We start from the raw sequence: 24,719 nt of genomic DNA, 5'->3' as shown, positions 1-24,719 counted from the left end.
GGGTGATCCATCCTGATTTAAGTTACTCTTCAGTCTACCCTTCCAATTAGGAAGAAATATGTATTTCAACAAAGATGTCATACTAAATTCCATTGACTCCTCAGTGGGAAGGAAGGCTACCTGTAGAACTTTGACCAATGTTGGATCATTTCAAAGCAATGTTTTTATTGCTGCTCCCTGAATAGACTGAAAACTGAGATTGTGGAGAACCCCTTAGTAGATCAATCTCTGAGACAAAATCCCAAATTGTTTCGATCCCCAATTTAGATATTTCCCTTTTTTGTTTAACATAAGTAGGAAGGATAGGATCGGGAGGGCATTTTCAGAGCCACAAATTGGCTATAGAGGTTTTGCTCTCCCTGTCTCTCTCTTCCTCCTCCACCTTCCTCCCTCAAAAACCCCACCTACCCCACTCCCATCTCTAAGTGCTGATCTGATTGCAACCTAGTTCCAGGAATGCAGAACTGGCCAGGGGAGAGGGTTCATTTAGATTATCTCAAGCAATTCCAACCCTAACTAAATTATCCTACTGGAGGAAGCCTGAGACAGACATGGCTGTCAAACCCAGGGACTCAATCCATACTCCTGGACCAAAGCAGGGTGGGGCCTTCCAGGATAATGAAGGCAGCTCCTTTGTTGGATCAGAACTAGAATGACTCTTGCAGGTGGGGAGAAGGGAAAGATGCTAGGTTACTCTCTGCCTAGATGAAGACAACTTCAAGTATTAGACTCTTGGGACTCGATATAAACAGAGCCCGGACCTCAAAGTAGATCATAGTAGACGGGGGAGAGAGATTTTAATATAAATACATAAATTATGGATATCATCATCATCATCATCAATCGTATTTATTGAGCGCTTACTGTGTGCAGAGCACTGTACTAAGCGCTTGGGAAGTACAAATTGGCAACATATAGTGCTGAGGGACAGAGAGAGGGGTAAATAAATAGAGCAAATCAGGATGACACAGAAGGAAGTGGGAATAGAAGAAATGAGGGCTAAGTCAGTGAAGGCCTCTTGGAAGAGATGTGTCTTCAATAAGTCTTCAAAGCGGGGAAGAGTGAGTGCCTGTCGGATATGAAGAGGGAGGGTGTTCCAGGTTAGAGGCAGGTTGGTGGTGAAACAGACGAGATTGAGGTACAGTGAGTAGGTCTTTATGTGTGGGATAGTAGGGATGACAAAGATTGCCTTCAACTAATCTGTAATCTGGTCCATTCGGTGCTACTCTTGACCATGGACCTCGGTCTTGATTTTAATGGGTTTGGGAGTTAGCACTCTGCTTTTCAACAGCAATGTTTAGGCAACAGTGTATGACTCGAGGATGTTCCTTCAGAAGGCTTGGAGCTGTAAAGTTATGATTGTGTAGAACTCAAGGGAATGGCTCTACATATTTTAAGTTGGAAGTATGGAGAGTACACTTAGCCTCTACAGGCCAGCCACTAGAGGGTGAGATAATCTCACAGAACTGAGTCATTCTCACGGTCCATAGTAGTGAGTTCCCAGTTGTAAATATATGCATTGCTCTACTATCACACCGATTAGACAAAACCTGCCTTTAGGATTTACCGATTCGTAAAAGGTAAGGACCGAAAAATAGTAATCCCCGTTCTACAGAAAATGCACTGAGTAGTATCTTCTTTTGACCTTACTCACCTGGAAAGGGAGATTTTCTGAGGAGATGGAAGGGGAGATTATTTAAAACAACTTATAATTCACTGACTTTGAAATACAGCGGGGAGGAAAAAGGGAACACATATTTAAGATGCAGTAGGAAATACTGATTTAACATTTGTTTTTTTTAAGTTATAGATAAATCTCCATTTCAGGGGCGTGGTGACCTCTAATTAGATACTGTAACTGATGATCGCCTGCTACTAAAAATTTGACCTGTTGAGTTTCTATTTTATATCGAATAGAATGTTATGGGAACCCTTAAGTCCATCGCTCTCTTGTACAGACTAGTTCTGCATCCCAAATCCCTTTTAGAAGAAAGAAGTCCATCCATAGTGAGATATGTTAATTTAATATTTTCATTGTAAGCGGAACAAGCATTTGTGGGATCCAGGTTGGCTCTTTGTTGTCTCCCTGGCCGAATTTAAACCCCACATCTTGGGTCTGTACCATTATTTGTGGGTTTTTTCTCTAAATCTGAGGTCTGGGGTTCTTTGAGCTGTTCCATTGAAACATAACTTCAGGAGTAGGGGACAGGGACCAAGTCTGAACAGAATTCAGGTATCTATCCTAGAATTTAGCATAGCACTGGACACAATCAGCCATGATGCTGAAAAACAATGGTGGCAGACCAACCAGCCTGATGGGAAACAACCAGAGATAAAGATCATTTTAGGTAAAAGTATCAAACAGGAGAGGAATCAGGACCACAAGACCAAGGACAATCATCAATCCCTGGCCCACATCCTCCCCTTAACCTGGAATGCCCTCCCTCCACACATCCGCCAAACTAGCTCTCTTCCTCCCTTTAAAGCCCTACTGAGAGCTCACCCCCTCCAGAAGGACTTCCCAGACTGAGCCCCCTTTTTCCTCTCCTCTTCCCAATCCCCACCTCTGCCCTAACCCCTTCCCATCCCCACAGCACTTGTATATATTTGTACAGATTTATCATATTTATTTTACTTGTACATATTTACTGCTCTATTTATTTTGTTAATGATGCGCATATAGCTGTAATTCTATTTATTCTGACAGTTTTGACACCTGTGTACATGTTTTGTTTTGTTGTCTGTCTCCCCCTCCTAGACTTTGAGCCCGTTGTTGGGTAGGGACTGTCTCTATATGTGGCCAAATTGTACTTCCCAAGCACTTAGTACAATGCTCTGCACACAGTAAGCGCTCAATAAATATGACTGACTGACAATGAATGAATGAATCAACCATGTGCAGTGCGAGACATGAACAAACATTCTTCAGATAAGGAGAGATAACAATAACAATATTGATGGTATTTAATAAATGCCTACTATTAGCCAAGCACCATACTAAACATTGGTGTAGATGCAAGACAATCAGGGAAGACATAATCCTATCCCACATGAGGTTTGCAATCTAAGTAGGAGGGAGGAGAGGTATTGAAGCTCCATTTTATAGTTAAGGAAACTGAGATACAGAGAAGTTAAATCACTAGCCCAGGGTCACTCAGCAGACTAGTGGCAGATCTGGGATTAGAACCCAGGCCTTCTTTGTGTGTCTTTGTCTCCAGCCTATTTTTTCTATGAAGTTTCCACTCCTGAGCCAGGTTGAAAGGAACAGAAGCTCACTGGAGCTGAGGATTCACTACTGCTACCATGTCAGGCTGCTATAGGCCCAGATAATGGGCTTGTGAGTGCCCTATGTTACTTTTTATCACACTTGTAGTTGTATTTCTAATATGCTAAGTTAAAATAACATTTATGAAATCTACCTTTATAAATAGTAGACCTATCTCAATCTAGTCATAAAGATTTGGGGGCTGAAAACTTGAGCAGAAGAATGAATTATAGTACTAGTTGGTACAGTACAGTGCTCTGCACACAGTAAGCACTCAATAAATACAATTGAATGAATGAATGAATGAATGAATGGGAAGCTTAGTGGCCCTGTGGAAAGAGTACTGGCCTAGGACTCAGAAGACCTGGTTTCTAATTCCAGCTCTACCATTTTCCTGCTGTGTGACCTTGGAAAAGTCATTTCATTTCTCCATACTCAGTTTCCTCAACTGTAAAATGGGGATTCAATATCAGTTCTTCCTTTTACATAGATTGTGAGCCCCACATGGGTCAGGGACTATATCCAAACTGATAACCTTTTCTCTACCCCAGCACAGTGTCTGGTGCCTAGCAAATGCTGAACAAGGACCATAAAAAAAAAGGAATTCTTCAGTCAAAATCCTTCACTGTGGATGGGCATTTTTCACTTTGTCAACCACAAGGTGAAGTCTAGGTACAATTTTGGTGAGTGGGGGTGTGGGACAGGAGAGAGAGCAAGTGCATAATGCCACGTCTTCTCTAAGCATCAGTCTGAGCAAGAATAGCACCGCTGAGCCGACATCCATTCATTCATTCAATTGTATTTATTGAGCTCTTACCGTGTGCAGAGCACTGTACTAAGTGCTTGGACATGGTCATGCACTGGGTGACTTGCTTTTCCTACCTGCACATCACTGCTTTTCAGCTATGTGCAAACATAATTGAAAGCCACACCCTCAACTCTATCATATTAATCAAGAGCTCAGCACAAATGAAGGGCTTGTAAACATTACTGATAATGGTGATCACCAAAAGCAATTTATGGACTGAGTGAGAACAGGTCATAACCAATGCACTTCAAAGAACTCCACCTGATAAAAGCAAACAATAGCTGTTTGTTACTGTTGCAAACCTTATCTTGAATCCAATAAAAGCAGGATTTACAATGCAGCTAGCATTCTTACTTGGTTCTATGAAAATAGAGGGTTAAAAAGGAGCCATAATCAAAGTATAGTTTCCCATAAGAATTAATGTTATGTGCATCAATGCATTTCAAAGATCCAAAATAATTGACCAAAGTATATGACTATATTTAGAAAAAAGGATAAAAATAATACAATGGTTACCTGATCACGGTACAATGTAACTATGTAATAATGAAAGAGGCTTCTCTTATAGATTTTTCTATGTACATTTTTGTAAGTACTAGGTTTTCAAAGTGGTATCTTTTTCATTCTGTTCAGCAATAATGCCTCTGGGGCTGGCTCACTAGAGATCTGTCATTATCTAATGTCAATAAAAAACAAACAATATATCTCTAAGCTTGTCAACATATTTTCAAGGGGGATAGAAAGAGAGGTGTTACATTCAAAGTAAACTCTGCTACATCATCTTGAAATGAGAGAAGCTTTAGGAAATACTAGTGTTAAAATCTAATCCCTAAAGATTGCTTGATGTTACTTTCCCTAGTGCTTGCGTATGGTCCCCCCAGTTAGTTGACGCCTTCCAATCAATCAATCAATCAATCAATCGTATTTATTGAGCACTTACTGTGTGCAGAGCACTGTACTAAGTGCTTGGGAAGTACAAGTTGGCAACATATAGAGACAGTCCCTACCCAACAGTGGGCTCACAGTCTAAAAGGGGGAGACAGAGAACAAAACCAAACATACTAACAAAATAAAATAAATAGAATAGATATGTACAAGTAAAATAAATAGAGTAATAAATATGTACAAACATATATACATATATGCAGGTGCTGTGGGGAAGAGAAGGAGGTAAGATGGGGGGATGGAGAGGGGAATGAGGGGGAGAGAAAGGAAGGGGCTCAGTCTGGGAATGCCTCCTGGAGGAGGTGAGCTCTCAGTATGGCCTTGAAGGGTGGAAGAGAGCTAGCTTGGCGGATGGGCAGAGGGAGGGCATTCCAGGCCAGGGGGATGACGTGGGCTGGGGGTCGACGGCGGGACAGGCGAGAATGAGGTACGGTGAGGAGATTAGCGGCAGAGGAGCAGAGGGTGCGGACTGGGCTGTAGAAGGAGAGTAGGGAGGTGAGGTAGGAGGGGGCGAGGTGATGGACAGCCTTGAAGCCCAGGGTGAGGAGTTTCTGCCTGATGCGCAGATAGATTGGTAGCCACTGGAGATTTTTGAGGAGGGGAGTAACATGTCCAGAGTGTTTCTGGACAAAGACAATCCGGGCAGCAGCATGAAGTATGGATTGAAGTGGGGAGAGACAAGAGGATGGGAGATCAGAGAGAAGGTTGATGCAGTAGTCCAGACGGGATAGGATGAGAGCTTGAACGAGCAGGGTAGCGGTATGGATGGAGAGGAAAGGGCGGATCTTGGCAATGCTGCGGAGCTGAGTCCGGCAGGTTTTGGTGATGGCTTGGATGTGAGGGGTGAATGAGAGAGCGGAGTCAAAGATGACACCAAGGTTGCGGGCTTGTGAGACGGGAAGGATGGTAGTGCCGTCAACAGAGATGGGAAAATCAGGGAGAGGGCAGGGTTTGGGAGGAAAGACAAGGAGTTCAGTCTTGGACATGTTGAGTTTCCAGTGACCAGCTACTGCTCAGAACTGCTGCTGGGAACTCTTTACCCCTTACTGAACCTTTGTCTAAGCAGCCATGAGCCTGTCATGATGGTCCCTCGGAGGTCACAGGACAGAGGACCAGAAAAGTTACAAAAGTACAAAGTCCGAAATCTATCTGCCAATAGATAGACTTCATGACTTCTAGGACTAGTTCAGAAGTAGTGGACATTATCGTTTCACAAACATAATCCTGGGAACACTTGAAAATTTGTGAGTCTCTCCCTTAGATGGTATGCTCTTTGAGGACTTAGGTACTCACCCTAAGTAGTGCTCTGCACACAGTAAGTGGTAAATAAATAGGATTGATTCATTGATTTGATGCTAAAGTTGTGATTTGTGAAATCAAAATTAAAAAAATAGTTACTCTGTACCAACAGCTATTGACTGCTCAAATGTAAGGGTAGTTATATAAATACTAGTTTATTGCAAAGACAGAGTTCAATCATTGATTTGGGTACAGGTTTCTTCAATCATTTAATGGAAAAGATAACCACAAAATTGCATAATGATGTGCCACTCATTCCAGAAATGGGGCTGACCTGGAGATTGCAAAGGATACTATACCAGCCCTGCATGGTCTAGTGGAAAGTCAAAGGACCTGGGTTTTAATACTGGCTCTACCAGTTGTCTGTTGTGTGACCTTGGGCAAGTCATTCAACTACTCTGGGACTCAGTTACCTCATTTGTAAAATGGGAATTAAGACTGTGAGCCCTATGTGGGACAGGAACGGTGTCCAACCTGATTATCTTGTATCTACCCCAGCACTTAGCATAGTGCCTGGCATATAGTAATAATACTTAATAATTGTAATATGCTTACTGTTTGCAAGTTCTGGACTAAGCACTGGGGTAGATACAAGAAAATTATGTCCCCCTTGGGGATCACAGTCTACAAAGGTATTGAACAGGTATTGAATCCCCATTTTGCAGATGAGGGAACTGAGGCACAGAGATGTTAAGTGACTTGCCCAATGTCACACAGCAGACAAGTGGCAGACTTGAGATTAGAATCCAAGTCCTCTGATTCCCAGGCTCTTTCCACTAGGCCACACTGCTTAACAAATACCATAAAAAAATTCAAGAAAAGGTTATATCTCCCCAACAGCCAGCTGAGTACTTCTGTCCTACCTAAACACTGCTGTCACAACTTCACATAGCACTTATGTACATATATTATATACTATATTTTATAGTATATGGTAGTATATTATATACTATATTAGCAGTAACTCATGAACATATTCCCTTTTCCTTTTTCTTGTCTGTAGATTATATTAATATCTGTTTTTCCCAGTAGACTGTAAGGTATTTGAGGGGCAGGAATCATGTCTATTTAGGCTATTTGTCCAACTGCTTAGTTTGATACTCTGCAAACCCTAGATGCAAATTAGTATTACTGAATAATTTACGGTTCTAATAATGATTGCATTTATTAAGCGCTTACTATGTGTAAAGCACTGTTCTAAGCGCTGGGGCGATAACAAGGTGATCAGGTTGTCCCACAGGGGTCTCACAGTCTTAATCCTCATTTTACAGATGAAGTAACTGAGGCTCAGAGAAGTTAAGTGACTTGCCCAAAGTCACACAGCTGACAATTGGCAGAGCTGGGATTTGAAGCCATGACCTCTGACTCCAAAGTCCGGGCTCTTTCCACTGAGCCACGCTGCTTCTACCTTTCCACAAGTTTTTTTGAGTGGTGAATTTGGTGGCTGTAATTCATTTGACATGGCAGGCTTGATGTCTAGGAAGTTCAAAAATTGCCTCCAGTACTCTTTGCTTGGCTTAAGCAAGATTTCTTTCTATTTCCCACAAGGGGCATTGTTCACTGGCAATGGACTTCTGAATGCAATCTGGCAAACACGTTCAAATTCCAGTCCAAGAGTAATATACCATTAAAATGTCTCAGTGAAATTTACCAATCAAATTGTGGTTACATGGAAACTTCGTTTAAAAAGTTTCAGATTTACATTTTGGAATTCCCTGAATTTTTCTTCATTTTCAGTTTCCTCAAGCAATTCAGTTTAGGAGTTTTGCCAGAGTAAATAAGTGTGAAATTAATCTTCTATAGGCATTTAGTCTTTTTAAAAAAAAGCTTGAGGAAAGGGAACATCTATAAGCATTAAGATCCACAGTGTGGAGAGATGAAGGCTGAGAGGGGATGTGATTGAAGTTTTCAAAAGCAAGAAGGTATGGACAGGATATACATCAAATTCCAAAATACGAGACTGAGGGACATCCATAAAAATTGGAAGGAAGTGGGTTCCAACAAATAAAAACAAACACTTCTCCAACAACCAGGCAGAAAATACGAATTATTTTTTACTTCGGGAAGTTGTGCAGGAAGAACATATCAACTGATTCAAGACATGTTTGGGCAAGGTGGGAATGAGAATCAAATTTGGTGCTATGGAGAAGGTAATTAGAAATATTAAATGGTTCATCCATACCCAGCAGATGAATGTGAGAAGGGCAACCGTTTCTTTACTCATGTTCTCCATGTAACCAGCTGCTACTGTTGGAGGCATAATACTGCAGTGGATGAGAGGAGAAATGGATTCCCTTTGTCCTGCACTTGTGTATATATGTACATATTTATTATTCTATTTATTTTATTAACGATGCATACATATCTTTAATTCTATTTATTTACATTGATGCTATTGATGCCTGTCCATTTGCTTCGTTTAGTTTTGTTGTCTGTCTCCCCTCTTCTAGACTGTGAGCCTGTTGGGTAGGGATTGTCTCTGTTGCAGAACTGTACTTTTCAAGTGCTTAATACAGTGCTCTGCACACTGTAAATGCTCAATAGATATGAATGAATGAATGGATGAATGGCTTTTATAGCCTCTTTTTCCTGTGCTGGGTGTCATCATTAGGTTTTTGACTTACTAAGGCAACTTGATAATAGATCACCTTGCTTTATAGGACAACTCTATTTTAAGTCATTTAAAATATTATTTGAATGTTATCGATCTGATCATTTGTCCACTTAACCAAACTGCTAAGTACTTATGGAAGTTCTAGTCCCCACTAGTCTCTAAGCACATTGTGGGCAGAGAATTGTACTCTCCCAAGCACTTAGTACAATGCTTTGCACACTGGAAGCTTTCTATAAATACTATTGACTGACTGACTTTTGTGGGTTCTATGACATTTTTTCGTAATTTTGTTCTATGACACATTAATGAAGCCTAATCCTTTGAGATGAGCCCATTAATCACCTGACTGGTTTTCTGCAAATTTTAAATTATGAAGTCACCAAACTTTCCAAGTAGTGGGTGGCAGCAGAGAAGAGGGAGGAGGGACTTTGAGTAGGAAGTCATGCAACACAAGCCAGACGCATCCCAGGTAGTGGAAGTTGCTTTGACTCTGCCTTCCATAGGAGTCCTGCAACCCTGGCAGGGCAACAAGAAGGGCCAGAACCAACTAGGGAGAGTTTCACTCTGGGGGCAAGATGGAGATGGAGAAATGACGGGTAGGGGCAGGCAGGCGGAGAAAAGAGAGAATTGACAAATACTTAAAGTATGTTCTTTTCCCACTTTTAAGCTTTTACTGAGATACCAGGTAGAAAAGTGGATACTTAAATTGTGCTCTTGTTCGATTTTCAAGCTTTTATTCCCAAACCGGCAGAGAAACCGGGGTTGAGGGATGCAGGTAGAGAATATAATGAAAGTAGTCTATTCTTTTTTTTTTTGATATATTCATTATTCTGGAGGTCTTTGACTCGACCTGAGTGGGGCAGGGACTGTATCCCTAACTCTGTTATAATATACTCTCACAAGGGCTTAGTACAGGACTCTATACACAGGAAGAGATCAATAAATACCACTGAGTGATTGATTGAGTGAGTTAATGGGACAAGATGAAGGCTAGGGTTGCTTGTGAGATGGGCTGGATCCCTGGAGGAAGAATTTCACCCCAAACGAATGATGGAGGTTGTGGAACAGAAGCTAGGCAGAGAAATGGGGAGGAATAGACAGGCAGAGAAGAGAATTAAAGCAGTCCATTTTTTTTTCAGCTCTATTCATTACTCTGAAAGTCTTTCGATTCATCCCAAGCAGGGCAATATGGAGGTAGGCATTGTTTGTGAGAAGAGCAAGAACCTGGCAAGGCAAAGTCGGGGCAGTTATCAGCATGACTGATGATGGAATGACTCATGCTTCAGAGACAGGTAAAAGACAGGGTCCAAAGCAGGCAGCTTCCTATTAATGAATTCCCAAAAAATTGAACATGGAAGGGCATGCTTTCTGTATTCATCAATTTTCTCTCTTCTTTGCCTGCCTGCCTCCTACCTAACCACCCCTGTTTCTCCACCTCCATCTTGCCTCCAGAGTGAAACTCTTCCTACAGAATCCAGTCCAGTCTCAGAGAAACAACCCAGCCTACATCTTATTCCTCTCAGACTGCATTAAAAGACCCCTGGAACTATGAATAGATCTGAAAAGAAAATGGTCTAATCAATCGATGGTATTTATTGAGCACCTACTATGTGCAGAGCACTGTACTAAGCACTTGGGAGAGTACAATACGCAGAGTGAGCTGACATGTCCCTTGCCTACAGCAAGTTTACAGACTAGAGGGGCTGCTTTAATTCTCTTCTCCACCTGTCTGCCCCTCCCCATTTTTCCACCTTATTTAGAGCTTGAAAATGGGAGGAGAGCACAATTTAAGTGCCTGGTCGCCAAGTAAAAACTTGAAAATGGGAGAAGTCTTACAGTGCCTGGCACATAATAACTGCTTAACTAATGCCATAATTATTATAAACAGCCCCAGCCCTGCCTGGGCGCTAGGAAGACTGTGAATTACTTCCTCTGCCTGGGACCTGCCTGGAAGGGGGAGGTGGGAAGGGGGAGGGGAACAAGACACTTAGGGATGAATCTGGATTGTGTATGATGGCTTCAAGTATCATCTCTAGGCTGATGGCACCCAAATCTACATCTCTGCCCCTGCTTTCTCTCCCTCCCTCCAGGCTTGCATCTCCTCCTGCCTTCAGGACATCTCCATCTGGATATCTGCCCGCCATCTAAAACTCAACATGTCCAAGACTGAACTCCTTATCTTCCCTCCCAAACCCTGTCCTCTCCCTGACTTTCCCATCTCTGTTGACGGCACTACCATCCTTCCCATCTCACAAGCCCGCAACCTTGGTGTAATCCTTGACTCCACTCTCTCATTCACCCCTCACATACAATCCGTCACCAAAACCTGCCGGTTTCACCTCCGCAACATTGCCAAGATCCGCCCTTTCCTCTCCATCCAAACCGCTACCCTGCTCGTTCAATCTCTCATCCTATCCCAACTGGATTACTGCATCAGCCTCCTCTCCGATGTCCCATCCTCCTGCCTCGCCCCACTTCAATCCATACTTCACGCCGCTGCCCGGATCGTCTTTGTGCAGAAATGCTCTGAGCATGTTACTCCCCTCCTCAAAAATCTCCAGTGGCTACCAATCAATCTGCGCATCAGGCAGAAACTCCTCACCCTCGGCTTCAAGGCTCTCTATCACCTCACCCCCCCACCTCACCTCCCTTCTCTCCTTCTACAGCCCAGCCTGCACCCTCCGCTCCTCTGTCGCCCTGACCATGCCTCGTTCTCACCTGTCCCACCGTCACCCCCAGCCCATGTCATCCCCCTGGCCTGGAATGCTCTCCCTCTGCATATCCGCCCAGCTAGCTCTCTTCCTCCCTTCAAAGCCCTACTTGAGAGCTCACCTCCTCCAGGAGGCCTTCCCAGACTGAGCCCCCTCCTTCCTCTCCCCCTGCTGCCCCTCCCCATCCCCCCTGCCTTACCTCCTTCCCCTCCCCACCACACCTGTATATATGCATATATGTTTGTACATATTTATTACTCTATTTATTTTACTTGTACATATTTATTCTATTTATTTTATTTTGTTAATATGTTTTGTTTTGTTGTCTGTCTCCCCCTTCTACACTGTGAGCCCGCTGTTGGGTAGGAACTGTCTCTATATGTTGCCAACTTGTACTTCCCAAGCGCTTAGTACAGTGCTCTGCACACAGTAAGTGCTCAATAAATACGATTGAATGAATGAATGAATGACCTCGGAAGCAGGTACTTAGGTGGAGTCTGGATGACATCGTGACTGGGGGAGGGGGAGGTATCATCAGGTGGGACAGTAGTCCAACCCCTTCTCCTCAAGGTTGATAATCTTGATAAGATACCCAGACACACTTGGAAGCCAACAACAGAATTGTCAAGCAAATCACAACTCCGAAGCAGCCCTCTTTTGCATTCTACCTTGCCACAACCCCAGATTGGCATCTTTGAAAGTCCATTTTTATCTTTTCCCTTTCCACTACTCTATCTCTTCTTTGTCAAGCTCTGCTGCAAGGCAGAAAGGGATAGTCCCACCTTATGCACACCCTCTCAAGAAGAACATGACCCAATCTATGCAACTCTGGGTTGGCTATTCAGCTCCCTCCCACCACTTTACATGACCATTTAAAACTCTGAAAATCTTATGCTTATCAACCACCAATTCATTCATTCAATCATATTTATGGAGCGCTTACTGTGTGCACAGCACTGTACTAAGCGCTTAGGAAGTACAAGTTGGCAACATATAGAGACGGTCCCTACCCAACTCGATAGTCTTGTCTTTCCAACCCCATTCTATTTGTTTACAACTCTAACATTTAACCATAAAGCTCTCAGCTAAAAAAACACGTCATTATTTTCCATATGTAGCATTTTCTTCTATTCCTCTGCAAAAAATGATATAAGCGATTTCCTGTCCCAAATAGTTTCAACTCTATTAGAGTTAAAAGGCAAAAATAATTCTGATTAATGAAAGCCATTTCTCTTCAGAAAAATGAAAAAAGTTAGAGCTTGAGTAGAATTAATAAATGATTTAAATGTATGCATTGCAAGAGATACATTTTATTAATTATATAAATATTAAAAAAGGGACAGAAGTAGCCAGCAGGTTAATAATGAATATTTCAAAAGCTAGTGTTCAAAATTATGTTTTTTAATTACATTCATTTACAGATTTCTGAAGGAAAGGGTGCTAATGGGATAAAAGAATTTAAATACATAAAATGAAATGAATCAAAAAGCAAAATGAGGAAAAAAAGCTGAAAGCAAACAACATGCAAAGAAGAATTAAAGGAACATGTTGATATTTGAGACTTTTGATTTCTGGGGTGATTATTAGCAATCTTAGAAGGTTGGCTTAATAATATGGCATTTCATATTTCAATCTTTCTGAGTAGTATATTAAATTGTCTTACCTGGAAGTACTGATGACTTCATTAGCCTTCTACAAAGCTTAAATTGAGTCTCTGGGTAGAACTGCACAGTTTCATTGGTACTTTTTTTCCATTTTTCTCTCAGATCTAGCTCTTTCTCTTTTCACGCAGAAGAGAAAATGGTGAGAAATTGCTACTCAGCAGGCACGGAGGTGAGGGAGATACAAGAACTTTGGCCCCATAATGCAGAGATCAACATTTTCTACCTAAAGTCTCACCTAGCTCACTGCCTTTGGTAAAAATCTTAGAAAGAATAGGTGGGAGGGTGTGTGGTGACTGGACTACCCAAATTTTTAATGCTATACTTTCTGTATTATTGATAATAACGGCAACAATGTAGTAAAAAAAAGTTAAGCATTTACTATGTACCGAATACTGTACTAAGCATCTGTGTAGATAAAGATAATTAGGTCAGACAGTGTCCAGAAGTATTTCCATATGCTTCTGGTACTATAAAGGCTACTAGAGAACCAAGCAACTGTAATCATTATATGATTTATGCAACTGATGTCCGAAAGTTTCTGTATCTGGTTCTCTTTGAAAATATCTTATGATCTGATGATCTTTGATTGAACTACAGGGTGATGTTTGCACATATACTTTTTCCAGAAGGAATGTGCATCTTGATGATAGCATTTGTTGTAAAAATAGTTGGCAGAAAATAGTTGTTGGTATAATGTACGCATAAGGATTAGAGATTTATTTTAAGGTGGCATATAATAAAAGGATAACATCTAATTCAAAGGCATCAATTTAATTCTTCTAAAATATTCAATGAGTTGAATTGGACAGGTATATTCTTACCTGTTCCAAATAATCACTCTGTAGTAAAAAACATTCTTACTTTTCTTTGTTCTCTTCATGGATCTAATTAATATTTTTAGAGTTATCTGTTAATCATATATACATACATGCATTTAAGTTGGACCTATTCAAAATTAAGGTTCAAGCACATTCCTTTTGTGTGGTTTTACATTTAGTAGTCAATTTCCAATCGGTCAGAAATCGAAAGACCTCAACTGGACTGAATTTCTCCTTTTCTGCAACCATCCAAACGAGCTAAAAGGTTATTTCTTTATTTGTAAGCTTATAACAAGCAATTCAGATATTTCCTTCATGATCTCCAAGAAGTAATTAATATCATATTTATATTTAAGCATATATACTCTAAGGGTAGGGATTTCTCTGTAAATTATTGTAAATAGCTTTATGTATCAAAGATAAATGATACACCCAAGATAAATATCAATTAAAATCACTTCTCCTCCAAAAGGCCTTCCCAGATTAAGCCCTCTTTTTTCCCTATTCCCCACCCTTCTGGACATGTTAACACGATATTCCTCACTTTTGGCTTCAAGGTCTCCATCACCTCACCTCCTCCTACCTCACTACCCTTCTTTCCTCCTACAGCCCAGTCCACTCCCTCCGCTCCTCTGCTGCTAACCTCCTCACTGTGCCTCGCCCTCGCCTGTCCCGCCGTCGACCCCCGGCCCACGTCCTCCCCCTGGCCTGGAATGCCCTCCCTCCACACATCCGCCAAACTAGCTCTGTTCCTCCCTTCAAAGCCCTACTGAGCGCTCACCTCCTCCAGGAGGCCTTCCCAGACTGAGCCTCCTTTTTCCTCTCCTCCTCCCCATCCCCCCTTCTGCTTTATCTCCTTCCCCTCCCCACAGCACTTGTATATATTTGTACAGATTTACTACTCTATTTTACTTGTACAAATTTACTATTCTATTTATTTTGTTAATGATGTGCATATAGCTATGATTCTATTTATTCTGATGGTGTTGACACCTGTCCACATGTTTTGTTTTGTCTTCTGTCTCCCCATTCTAGACTGTGAGCCCATTGTTGGGTAGGGCCATCTCTGTATCTTGCCAACTTGTACTTCCCAAGAGCATAGTGCAGTGCTCTGCACACAGTAAGTGCTCAATAAATGTGATTGAATGAATGAATATTCACCCCACCCTCAGCCCCACAAACTTACATACATATCTGTAAGTGGAAATTTATTTATTTATTTTAATGCTTGTCTCCCCCTCTAGACTGTAAACTCCTTGTAGTCACGGAATGAATAATCACACTTTCCCCCACTTCAAAGCCCTACTGAAGGCTCACCTTCTCCCAGAGACCTTCTCAGACTAAGGCCCCCTTTTCCTCTGCTCCCCGACCATAGCCCGGACTCACTCCCTTTGCTCTACCCCCCTCCCTGCCCCACAGCACTTGTGTATATATGTACACATTTATAATTGTATTTATTTATCATCATCATCATCATCAGTCGTATTTATTGAGCGCTTACTGTGTGCAGAGCACCGTACTAAGCGCTTGGGAAGTACAAGTTGGCAACATATAGAGACAGTCCCTACCCACCAGTGGGCTCACACTGATGATGTTGGTATTTGTTATGTTGCCAACTTGTACTTCCCAAGTCTTAGTACAGTGCTCTGCACACAGTACGCGCTCAATAAATACGATTGATTGATTGATTGATTGGAGTACCCATTTTACAGCTGAGGAAATTGAGGGACAAGGATGTTAAGTAATATGGCCAAGCTCACACAGCAGGAAAATGCCAAAACCAGGATTAGAACGCAGGTCCTCTTAACTCCCAGACCCATACTCTTTCCACGAGCCCACACTCCTCTACAGTGAGTACAAAGAGGGAGTAAATGAGGATTCAAGAGCCCTGGCATTACAGAATTAAAGCCAGAAGATGACATTGACAGAAAACTGGTAGAAGTTCAGTTTAGAGAATGTTTAGATACGGAAATTTTGAGGAGGAGGCAGAGTTTTGAAAGATGTTCTTCAAAGTGAAATTATTTTAAAATGGTTTTCATCAAAACAAGAGACAAATTACTGAAATGGAGAAAATATCTAAGGAAGTGTTCTTTGGGTTTTACCTCTACATGGCCTCTAAAATTTAAGGTAGTGTGATATCAAATACAAATTTTCACTCTCCAAACTATTTTTTTCTTGTCATATTAGCATCTTTCAAACATAAAAATTTAGATCAAGATTTCAGGATATAAATTTTCACTGAACTACATTATTTTCTAAAGAATTATGCTATTTTCTTTAAAAGAACTTCATTTGCCACTTTCTGAACTTTCAGTGGTCTCAAGGAAACTGGCCATATTTTTACTCCCTATCATGGGCTCAATCATTGAAATAGTTATGATAATAATAATAATAATTGTATTTTAAAATAGCCAATAATGTGCCAAACATAGTACAGATGACGCAACTGAGGCAGAGATCATTTAAGTGATTTGCCCAAGGTCACACAACTAACAAAAGAGGCAAATTAGAACCTAGGTCCTCTGACTCCCATGCCCATAATTTTTCCACTACTGCTTTGGTATTATTATCACCCATAATCCTTATCTGCATACTTATTATTTTTTACTCTTTCTGTATTATCATTAACTCCTTACCATTCACTTTAAAGCACTCAGTCAGCTATCTCCTTTCTACTAAACTCATTAATCTCCTACTGCAACTTAGTCTACACAATTTGCTCTCTAACACCAATCTACTCACTGAACCAAAACTTTGTCTATCTCATCGCTTATTCTTTACCCACGCCCTTTGTCTGGCCCAGAACTCCCTCCACCTTCATATCCCACAGACCACCATTTTCCTCATCGTATAAGTCCTATTAAAATCATATCTCCTCAAAGAGGCCTTCCCTGATAAACCCTAAATTGCCCTCCCATATTTGCCCTTTGTATTACCTATTTATTTGGGTCTGTACCCCTTAAGTATTTGGATATTCTCCACAGATCTGAAGCATATAACCCTCTACTCTGCTCTTTCTTCTATCTGTAATTTGTTTTAATTACTGCTCCATCTAAGTAAACTCTCAGCTCTTTAAGGGCCCAGATTGGGTATAACATTTCTATTGTACTGTACTCTCCTAAGGGTTTAGTACAGTTGCTTCCAGCACAGTAAGCACTCAATAAAGAATAGTGACTGATTGATTACCTTCTTCCTCCTCTCTCTCTCCATTATCCTATCCCCACACATTCTGTCCTCTGGTGGGTATTTAAAACCTCTGGCCACATGCTCCATGATCTTGTACCCATCCTTCATGACTTCTTTTGAATCTTGTTTCATCTTAGTAACCTTTGTTCCTTTGCTGTCATGAAGTTTCCTTTGCAGCCTCCCTGCCTGGGATTCACAAATTTGTGGGTCAGGAGGGATAGGGATGAATGAGGCAGAATTCCCAAGATAGGAATGCAGTTGAACATTCAGGCCATGTTTCCCCATTCCTCAAGAAACCCCAGTGGTTGCCCAACCACCTCTGCATCAAATAGAACCTACTCACCATTGGCTTTAGAGTACTCACTCAATCCCTTGCTCCTTTCTACCTCACCTTGTTTCTCTCTTACTACAATGCAGCCTGCACACTTCTCTCTTCTAATGCTAGCCTTCTCACTGTACCTCAATCTCATCTATCTCACTGCTGACCTCTCACTAACATCCTGCCTCTGGCCTGGAAAGCCATTCCTCCTCATACTCGACAGACAATTATTCTCTCCCCCACTTCAAAGCCTTATTGAAGGCACAGCTCCTCCAAGAGGCCTTCCCTGACTAACTAAGCCCTCCTTTCTTCCCCTGCCACTTCCTTCTGTGTTGCTCTGGCTTGCTCCCTTTATTCATCCCCCTCTCCCAGCCCCACAGCATTTACATACATATCCATAATTCACTTATTTATATTAATGTCTGACTCCCCCTCTTTTCTGTAAGCTCATTGTGGGCAGGGAATGTGTCTGTTTATTGTTATATCGTATTCTCCCACGCGCTTAGTATAATGCTCTGCCCACAGTAAGCACTCAATAAATGGGAATGACTGACTGGCTGAATTCTCACCAACTTCCAACTTCACTGACTGCTTCTCAGTCCTGATGGGAAGGGATCTGATGAACTACCAGTAGTTTGAGATTCCTCTGCCCAGGTTCCTCATAGTATTGTAGGCTTCAATTGTGTCTCCTTTCAGTTTGCATCTTTCTAGATGTTAGTCCTAATCTTTCAGTCTATAAGAAGGCTTCATCATTTCCCCGATCAATATTTACGTGCACAGCAGACTGAGGTAATGATCAGCCACAGAGCAATATTACTGGCTATATTCACAAACACTGATATAATCTTATCTCAGGAGTGCCATTCTCAGGTCCCCAAAGGATAGCTAGGCATGCTATAGTCACAAAACTATGTGTTATATTGTTCTAAATTCTAATGTTTCCAAAATGAGGTGTTCTTCACTTAACTTTTTGAGGTAGTTTGGCCTGGTGAACTCAGATTTTCTTATCCTATTATCCTCTCTTTTTCTTGCATCAAGAAAGAGTAAAAGACACTGAGTTTTATTCACTGAAATAGAAAAAAAAGATTGCACTGCAACACTGTGTTTTTCAGGACCCCATGAGTTAGCCTGCATCCTGACAAGAATGATGAAACCTTTGATTTTAATTGTAACTATAATCCCTTCCACTGAATTCTCAAATGTTTAATTTAAAACATAGAGGAGACCTGAGTTCTCACTGTAGCTCCTTACCTTCATGATTCATTAAAAGGTGTAATCCAACTGAAATGTAAATCACGGTTCTTGAACATAAATCACAAATGGAGATGACAAGGCCACACAAGAGAATGAAAGCACTGGAGAGCCCATTGGAGGTAGCTTTCTTTCAGAACCAGACTCTGTCATCCTGGGGATTAGGATGCTGCTGAGATACGTTGATTAACAGGCATGTAAACATTCTGTTGAAATCTTAGTAAGAATAGGAACCTTAGTAGGAGTGGCCAACAACATTAATCTGCTGAATTCAAGCAGAATCATGAGATGGAAGGCTCTGGACTGGTCTCCCCAGGATGTTAGCTCATTCATTTAAGTGGCTCCAGTGAATGATTCACTTGTTGAAACATACAAACTTGACTTGGGTGAAATCTTAGTTGTGAGCTTAGCAGAAAAAGGAAAAAGAGTGGATTTCATGTGTTATTAAGGAATGGATACCCTGTAAAAGAGGGACTCATGGGAAAAAAAGTCTACCTTGTACTTTTTAAAAATGTTACTATTGGCAATAGCCATATGGCCCGATGTATGGAGCTATCTGGATGCTTCGATTTTTATGTCAATTTTTTTCATGGACTTTTGGCTCCAAGATGGTGCAGCAACAATCTAAAGGCCAGTTAACATTAACATTAACTAAAAAAGTCAACTAAAATTAACTAAGTTAACTAAAAAAGTCAGTTTGTGCTTAGTTTAATGGAAGGGATGGAATTAGAAATTCTGTACCCTAGACCCAAAGGGACAATGACTTTCTATGAGGCTCAGGAGAGAAGAGAACCACACTATATCTGCATTGGAACTGAATTGCAAATTCAATAGCTGAAGCAGCAATTAAATAATAATAATAATAATAATAATAATAATAATAATGGTATTTGTTAAGCACTTACTATATGCTAGGAACTGTACTAAGCTCTGGGGTGGATATAAGCAAAGAGAGTTGGACACAGTCTCTGTCCCATGAGGGACTCACAGTCTCAATCCCCACTTCACAGATGAAGGAACTGAGACACAGAGAACTAAAGTGACTTGCCCAAGGTCACACAGCAGATAAGTGGTGGAGCGGGAAGTAGAACCCATGACCTTCTGACTCTCAGGCCCATGCTCTATCCACAATACCATGCAACACAATGAAATGGAGGTGGGTTGCTAATAGAAAGAGAGAATCATGGAAAATTGGAGAAAATTTAAACTTGGAAAAGTTAACAATAGAATTAGAGGTGGATATGCATATAATCCAAATGAAACTGGGAGGCACCATTCTTACTTAAATTAATTTTTATCAGGTTGGTTAGGCAGCCTGGATCAGTCTGTCAGTCTACAAATCTTATGAACAACCAGGAATCTCTAGCATTTATTTAGAGGCTTGTATACGGCTTTAGAACTTATGGATATACATTTATTCAGTTTAATCACACAATTATTTTTATTTCTATATTATTTGTTATGATATTTGCTAAGCACTTACTATATGCCAGGTAATAATAATGATGGCATTTGCTAAGTTCTTACTAAATGCTGGGGTAGATATCTAGACTGTAGGCCTAGTGTGGGCAGGAATTGTCTCTCTTTATTGCTGAACTTTACTTTCCAAGCACTTAGTACAGTGCTCTGTACACAGTAAGTGCTCAACAAATACTACTGAATGAATACAGAGTAATCAGGTTGTCCCACATAGGGCTTACAGTTTTAATCCCCATTTTACAGATGAGGTAACAGAGGCACGGAGAAGTTAAGTGGCTGCCCAAGGTTACACAGCAGACAAGTAGCGGAGCCGGGATTAGAACTCATGTCCTCTGACTCCCAAGCTCATGCTTTTTCCACTAAGCCATGCTGCTTCTCTAACTGTTCTAAGCTATTCCAGAATAGGCACAGGGTATCAGGTCGGACACAGTTCATGTTCCACATAGGGCTCACAGTCTTAATCCTCATTTTACAGATGAGGTAACTGAGGTATGGAGAAGTTATGTGGCTTGCCCAAGGTCACATAGCAGACAAGTGGTGGAGCAGGAATTAAAACCCAGGTCCTTTTGACCCCCAGGCCTGTGCTGTAACTACTAGGCCATGCTGCTTCTTCTAATCATATATTTTGATTGCTCTGTAAGTAGTTTTGTGTCTGTCTCATTAGATCATCACCTCCTTGTTGTCAGGGAATGTCTCTTGATCATTTTTAACTTCCAAAGTACAGTATATTGCACTGCTAAACATTACCATTACCAATATTATTTCTATAATTTGTAGGATAATATATGCAGTATTCCTTTTCTTTGGCAATATGGCTCAAGGCAGGGATAGTGTCTTCTTACTAGACTCTACTCTCAATTTCCCTTCCTCTAGACTATAAGCTCCTTGTGGGCAGCGAACATGTCTAACAACTCTATTGTATTAATGGAACTCCCCTCAATGCTTAGTGTAGTGATCTTCACAAAGTAAAAATCAGAAAATATAGCACTGATGGATTTATTGATTGATTGAAATGTAGAGCTCCTATTGATTGATGAAATGTAGTTCTCCTCTGTTATCAAGACTCCAAACATCTGCTTTTTGGAAACATCCATGAAGGATTATGTTAATTCTCAAGAGCACTGAGTGAAGAAGCAAGACTTTTCCGGTAGTCATATGCGAATTCCAAAACTGAGTAATTCTAGTTGTTTTTGAACCTCGAGGATACATTTGATTTTTGCTTTCAAATATTAAAGGCAACATGAAAGGACTGAAGCTAATTTAAATTTACTCAATTTGCAAAGGAAATGTCATGTGTACATAGCAGTCGACTAAAGAGTTCGATGTTGATACCCCAGGGGCTTAATGTTTAAATACTGAGTTTTTCAGCTTTAGGTCACTAATTCTGATGGGGTCAGTGATAGGTTGAACTGAGTGAGCAAGACCACTGGTCATGATGGTTGGTTTACCTATCAATCAATCAATCAATCATACTTATTGAACACTTACTGTGTGCAGAGCACATACCTAAGTGCTTGGGAGAGTACAAAACAGAGTTGGTAGAAACATTCCCTGCCAACCACAAGCTTACAGTCTAGAGGGAGAGACAGACATTGATATAAATACTCAAATTCAGACCTTTAGGGTTAGAGATAATCAATTAATCAATTTCCTGAGATACTAGCTTGGGCTCTCAAGTTGGTTTTTTTTTGCATGAAAACTGATGGTTCCTATATGTCTGGATATCTGTCTACTTGTTCTCTTTTGTTGTCTGTCTCCCCCTTCTAGACTGTGAGCCCATTGTTGGGTAGGGATTGTCTCTGTTGTCGAACTGCACTTTCCAAGTGCTTAGTACAGTGCACTGCACACAGTAAGCACTCAATAAATACGATTGAATGAATGAATGAATACGATTGGATGAATGAATGAATGAAAGGAAGGTGAGGAAATGGGGCACAGGAGGGTTTCAAGGGAAAGGAGATGGCCAGGAACTTGACTACTATGAATCATACCTCTTCTTTGGGCTCTCTTCCCTCACATTCTTATTCTTCCCATGTCTGGAAATTGTCGTAGTATCTATTTGAGCACCCAAAATAGTACATGATTTCAAGGAAGAGAAATTCAAGAAGGCTGTGGAAGTTGAAAGTCTTGTGAAGCCTGTTATGCAACCTGAAGTGAATTATAGTACTCATGTATTTTTCCCAGTTTCCCGACACTTATTAGTGGCTGATATCACTTATGAGGATCATTTTGCAATTGCTTCAAGTTAATTTATAGTAAGGACTGATTTTAAATAATCACAATTGGTTTCTCAAGCAATGCTAATGAACTAATGGCAGTGTTTTGTCATACATTCCTGTCATTTAGACTGTGAGCCCACTGTTGGTAGGGACTGTCTCTATAAGTTGCCAACTTGTACTTCCCAAGTGCTTAGTACAGTGCTCTGCACACAGTAAGCGCTCAATAAATACGATTGATTGATTGATTGATTTTGCTCAAAACTGCATTTATGGCAGCCAGGTCAGCATTATAGCAAATCACACCATGCTGTGGTAACTATGTTTCCTTATTCTCCTATCATGTTCATTACAATCTGTGCTTAATAAGCTAGGGATCCTTTTTTTTTTTGTATTTGTTAAGTGCTTACTATGTACCAGGTACTAGGCACTGGGAAAGATACAAGATAATCATCTTGGTCACAGCCTATGTGGTCACAGCCTGTGTCTCATATGGGGTTCACAATCTTAATCCTGTTGTAATAGCAAAATAATACTTTTTGTTTAGTTTTCTATCACCTTCATGGAATTTAACTTGCTTCTTTAGTCTGACACTTCACATCGGACCTATTATTTGAAGATGTTTCTGTCTCCTATATCGAAGACCAATTAGAATTTAAAGCCATCATCAAAGCTTGTTGGGTTGCCCAGGAGTGTAATAGCAGTTAGAGGGGTGGGAATAATTGCCACTATCTCTCCTTGTTCATCAAGCCTTTCCACTAGACAATCAAACCAGGACACCCAGAAATGCAAAGGCCGAGAGAAGGGTTGGAGGAATTTAGGAATTCCTCTCCTGAACCTTTGTGACCCATTATTCACGTCAGTCAGATCACTGATCAAAAGGGCCACATGACACCAAACAACTCTCCATCTTCCCAGTGTGCTTTAATGAAAGTGCTAATGTAAAGATTTCAAGTCTGGTTCCATATCCTGATTAATTGGTTGTCAGTAATAACAATAATTATGGTATTTGTTAAGCGTTTACAATGTGCCAAGCACTGTTCTAAGTTCTGGGGTAGATATGAGATAATCAGGTTGTCCCACATGGGCATCACAGTCAATCTCCTTTTACAGATGAGGTAACTGAAGCACAGAGAAGTTAAGTGGCTTGACCAAGGTCACACAGTAGACAAGTGGAAGAGCGGGTTTTAGAACACACATCCTGTGACTCCCAAGCCTGTGCTCTTTCCACTAAATCACGCTGCTTCTATAATTCTGGAGTTCTGAGGGGGAATGTGTAAGGATCTAGAACAGTGGAGAGCCAGAATGAGGATAGTTCTCTGCAGGCGTGGGGATGAGGTGCCCCTTGGATGGGGCTGATTCTGGAAACTCAAACTGTCATTGGTGGCAAATACTGGATGATTAAACCAGACTTGAAAAATTTTATAGTATTAAACATTTTCTCTCTTTCCCTTTTGTCTCCATCCAAACTACTTCACTGCTGATCTAAGCACTTATTATATCCCACATTGACTCCTGCATCAACCTCCTTGTTGATCGCCCTGCCTCTTGTCTTGCCCCACTCCAGTCCTTACTCAACTCTGCTGCCCACATAGTTTTTCTAAAGAAAAAGTATTCAATCTATGATTCTACCCATCAAGAACTTCCAGTGGTTTCCCATCCACCTCCACATCAAACAGAAACTCCTAACCATTGGCTTTAAAGCATCAGCTCTCCCTGTTCTACCTTATGTTGCTGATATTCTATTACAACCCAACCCATACATTTCGCTTCTCTAATGCCAACCTACTCACTGACTCTTGATCTAGCTACCAATCTCCTGCCCACATCTTCCCTCTAACCTGCAACTCCCTTTCCCTTCATAGATGACAAATCACAACCCTCCCACCCTTCAAAAGCTTATTTCAATCACATCTGCTCCAAGAGACCTTTCCCAAGTAAGTTGTCCTTTTCCCTACTCCCTCTCCCTCTGCACTGTCAATGCACCTGGATTTGTACTCTTTATGTACCTGATATTCACCCTACTCTCAGCTCCAAGACACTTATTTACATACCTGTAATTCATTTTTATAAATGTCTATCTCCCCCTTTAGACTGTAAGTCTCTTGTGGGCTTCAAATATGCCTACCTACTCTGTTATAGTA

Source organism: Tachyglossus aculeatus, chromosome 2 (assembly GCF_015852505.1).
Source record: "Tachyglossus aculeatus isolate mTacAcu1 chromosome 2, mTacAcu1.pri, whole genome shotgun sequence".
NCBI classification, from domain to species: Eukaryota; Metazoa; Chordata; class Mammalia; order Monotremata; family Tachyglossidae; genus Tachyglossus; species Tachyglossus aculeatus.
Note: the sequence above shows the minus strand (reverse complement) of the source record.